General features: G+C 28.6%; 1 pseudogene; it reads right to left on the reverse strand.

Annotated features, from left to right (window-relative positions):
• LOC105620435 overlaps window positions 1–4811 on the reverse strand; it is a 42992-nt pseudogene that overhangs the window by 23222 nt on the left and 14959 nt on the right.

Genomic DNA, 4811 nt, shown 5'->3' on the forward strand with positions numbered 1-4811 from the left:
TATATATATATATATATATATATATATATATATATATATATATATATTGTAATTATCTTTTATTTTATTGAAGTAATATTTATAAGTTCAGGAGAAAAAAATAAACTTTTTATCTGATTAGAGTATTGCTGTGTATTATACATTATTGCGTTATTATGCGTTATTCATATATATTCTTGAGTACTATATTTGGAATTTATTGTGTTATGTTTTTGCCGCGGTCTAAAATTTCTACTGCATACAGCGGACCTTGTCCACAAACAACAACATTTCTCGATAAGCACGTGGATTCGATATTATTTATATCAATTTCTTGAAATCTCTCTTCTAGATTTGTAGATGATTCGTCACAGGCCAACAATCCTTTCTAGGAACAAATAGATCTCTAGAATCTAGAAAACAGATCTGACCGCTTTGATAAATGTTTGTAGTTCCAAGGAGAAGGCAGAATTTAATATATTTAATAACGGATGTTGATATATGATAAATTCCAAAGATCAATATTGATGTAAATCTTCGCATAAGTAAATCATTTAGAAATAGAGAAAATGACTAATTATAGAAAATTATTAATTAGCTGTTCTTTTAATTTATTATGATGTATTAAATATATTAAATATATTTTTAATTTTACAAATGAAAGATATAACTATTACTATTATTAATAGCATTTATTGGTAATCGGTTGACATTGATTTACAATATTTATAAAATATAATAGTCTAAAAGATAATACAATATTCTTAAACATGCCAGTTATAAAAAGTTATAAAAAGTTATTTTGTAAAATTAATTTAAATTAAAAAATAGCATATTTCGTTTTGTATTTCTAAACATTGTTTTAATTTAATATTAAGCTTTAGAAAAAATGAAATATTAAAGCAGAATATTTAAGAGGAATAAAAACGATGAAAAATTATTAGAAGCATTATTATTCATATAATTAATTGTTTTTAACGTATATCTCTAATGCTTTATTAACATAATTGTAGTAACGATATAATAATATATGTGCAATATGTGTAAGTTACACAGTACAAAAGCATAAAATGACTTGAATATAAAAATAATAAAATATGAACTAAAAGACTGCCTGCTTATGTCAATAAATAGTAAACAAAACGTATAATACATAATACATAATACGTATAATACATAAATCAGTAATTATGTATATTATTTTTATTATTATGTTTAGAAAATAAGATTTTTTGCATTAAAATTTTGTATTAATACTATTATATTTACAAATATTGGGAGTACAAATTAGTTCGGTCCGCTTCCCTAAAGATTGCTCCAACTGTTGTGAATGGTTCATAGTGACAGCTGATTTTGGCGGTTTCAGAGAGGTTAAACATCTGCTAATAATATTCAGTTTATATCACTTTGAGTTTCATATAAAAACCTTGATTTTTACTGTGTTTGAAATGTCAAATTTTATGTTAACCAAGCAGCAATTGCGGGAGATTTTGATTTTCTGCTTTAATTGGAAGAAAAGTGCGGTTGAAGCCCATCAAATGCTTGTCGAAGTTTATGGTGACACTCCAACTGATAAATCATGTAGGGAATGATTTCGACGTTTCAAGGATGGAGATTTCAGCGTTGAAGACAAGCCTCGCTCTGAACAGTCAAAAAAATTCGAAGATAAAGAATTAGAGGCATTACTCGAAGAAGATCAGAGTCAAACGCAAGAGGAGCTTGCAGAATCATTGGGGGTAACTCAACAAGCTGTTTCTGTACGATTAAGAGCTATGGGAATGATTCAAAAACAAGGAAATTGGGTGCCTTATGAACTGAAACCGAGAGACATTGAAAGGCGATTTTTCACTTGCAAACAGCTGATTCAAAGACAACAGAGAAAAGGTTTTTTGCAGGTTTTTTCAGACTGGAGATGAGAAGTGGATATTCTACGACAACCCCAAGAAGAAAAAATATTATGCTAAGCCCGGTCAATCGTTGCCATCGACCTCAACATCGACATCAACACGACCGAACATTCGAAGATCATGCTCTGTATCTGGTGGGACCAAAAGGGTCTTGTTTACTATGAAATCTGGCGATTCCATTACGGGCGATCGGTATCAGCTACAATTGATTCGTTTGAGCCGTGCATTGCGAGAAAAATGGTCGGAATATGAACAAAGACATGATAAAGTTATTCTTCTTCATGACAACGGCCTCATGTCGCTAAAGTCGTAATAAAATATTTGGAAACGCTCAAATGGGATGTTTTACCGCACCCGCCATATTCTCCGGACATTGCTCTTTCTGATTACTGATTGTTCCGAAGGATGCAGCAAGTCACCGGTTCACTTCTTTCGCAGAAATCGAAAATTGACTCCAAAATTGGATCGCCTCCAAAGACGAGTCATTTTTTCGAAATGGAATTCGAAAATTGCCTGAGAGATGAGAAAAAGTAGTAAGCAGCGATGGACAATACTTTAATTGATCTGTTCATTCATTTTGTTTTGAAATAAAAAAACGCACAAAAAACCGAATTTCCAATATTAATATAAAATTTTTTGTATTTATATATATATATATATAAACATATTTTTTATATTTATATATGTAATATTTTTTATAATAAGTATAAAATATAATGGTTAATAGTACACAAGAAGAAAGCGTAGATTTAAAAAATGAAATGTACGTTATATATATATATATTCAAGCGTAAAGAATATACTTTATCTTTGCAACAATTTGTTCCCAATCATTTTTTTATACGTCAATCGATACGATGTGTTGTTTAATTTAATCAATCAGGATATCCGATATATCATTTATAAATTTATCAATATAATTATAAATAAACATAAAAAGATAACAGTGTACATAATTGATGTTGAAAAAAAAATTTTTTTCTGTATGCATTCAGTAGCTTTCATCTAATCGCATTTTTTAGAAAATTGAAATAAATTGAAATAAGCGATAAAATTGATTAAATTATTTATATTATATTATATGTATATGTATGTATCATGATGGAAGGGATAAACATGGTGTGCTCATTTTGGGCAAACCCATAGACTTATAAAATAGATGGAGCGTTTATACGAGAGAAGCTGAAGACAACAACTTGAAGGACAGGCTCTATTCCAGACATAGTTGTTTTTTTCTTTTACAATGAGGGGCAATCAGCTTGACCGTAAGGCTACAACTCTCGAACATCTATCTTCGTTGCTCTCGGCCATTTTTCAGCTTGCCGCGGCGATCAATTCACCATTAGAAAAGAAGAGAATTACTCTGCGATTATTTCTTTTTCTTTCTATCAAGTCTTCAGCTTCTCTCGTATGAATCCTCTGTCTTATAAGTCTATAGAGCAAATCACGTCCTTTTTGGGAGTCGAAGTATCGTAAATCCAGGCCTGCCAACTGCGAAGAAATAAATGATGTTGCTACAGCTTAATCTCTATACGTCTTTGTCAGATCCTTCTGTCCTTTTTTCTCTTCGTTTCGAAGCGTGAAGCAATATCAAGCAAGTGCCAAGTAAGTATCAAATGCAGAATTGGGTAAGTTAATTTTTTTTTTAACTAAGTTAAAGTTAACAACCTTGAATTTAATTTAGTCAAGATACAAGTTAATTTATAATGAAATTAATTGAATTAAATGTTAAGCTAATAAAAAAAAGGTAATTGAAAAATTAAAAGTTAAATTTGCTTTTTTTATATTTTTTTAATTCATGATTCATGAGAGTTTCAGTCTTACAAATAACGGAAATGACAAATATATACTTCTTCTAAAAAAATACTCTATATTTTATTTACTATATTTTATATTATATTTTGTTTTGTTTATATATAAAATTCAACTATGAATACTGGCCTGTGATTTGATTAAAGCTTCAAATATAATATGAGGGAGTAGCGATAGTAATAAGGAATAATAGATTTCAGAAATTAGATATATCGAAATACATGGTTTCTGACAGATTGAAATTTGGGGGTCGATTGTGTAATTTGAAATGAGATGAAAGATACAAAATTCATTAGAATATTTATAATTTCATTGGTTAACATCTTGCAAATTTACTCACTTTTGCAATTTTCATCTCTTTTTAAGTTATGGCTATTGCCATATATTATGTTTGAGACTTAACTTCAAAGAATTAAATAAAAAATTAATAGTTACAGATAAAATGTAACTAAATAAAGTTAAAAAGTTAAGAGCCTAAAATGTAAACTAAGTTAAATTAAATTAATTAAATTAATTAACATTTTTTAACTTAACTTTTATCTTTTTAATTTAGCACTACCCATCAAATGTGATTTTAAGAGCTTATTAGAGTATAATGACATTATTTAAAATGAATTCCTAATGGAATTATTCAATTATTCCTTAGATTTCTATTGTATTTTCTAGGAAAAACGAATAATTCCGTAAACTCTGAGAATTCCGCCGAGCTATAACGTTGGTATAAGTATTATTGATATAAATTGTATTTATTTACTTATTTATATTTAATTATTTATATATTGATTTATATATTGATTTGTTCATTTATGTTAGAAAACATGTTTTATATATAATAATATATACATATTAGGTGTACAACTTTACTTCCGCCGTTTTCCTATAGATGGCTTTAGCGGTAAGTGGTAGTCGAAATAAATAGATCATAGATGTCATACAATAAACTTGGGCATCTGTCAACATAACCCCATAGAAACATTTGTGTCGATTTGTGTCTGCATCATAAAGTTATTCTCGATTGAAAATGTCAGTTTACGAGCCAAATTCTCGTCATTTGCGGGAGGTTTTAATTTTTTGCTTCAATATGAAGAAATCTGCGGCTCATCGAATGCTCTC

Source organism: Atta cephalotes, assembly GCF_000143395.1.
Source record: "Atta cephalotes unplaced genomic scaffold scaffold00026, whole genome shotgun sequence".
NCBI lineage: Eukaryota > Metazoa > Arthropoda > Insecta > Hymenoptera > Formicidae > Atta > Atta cephalotes.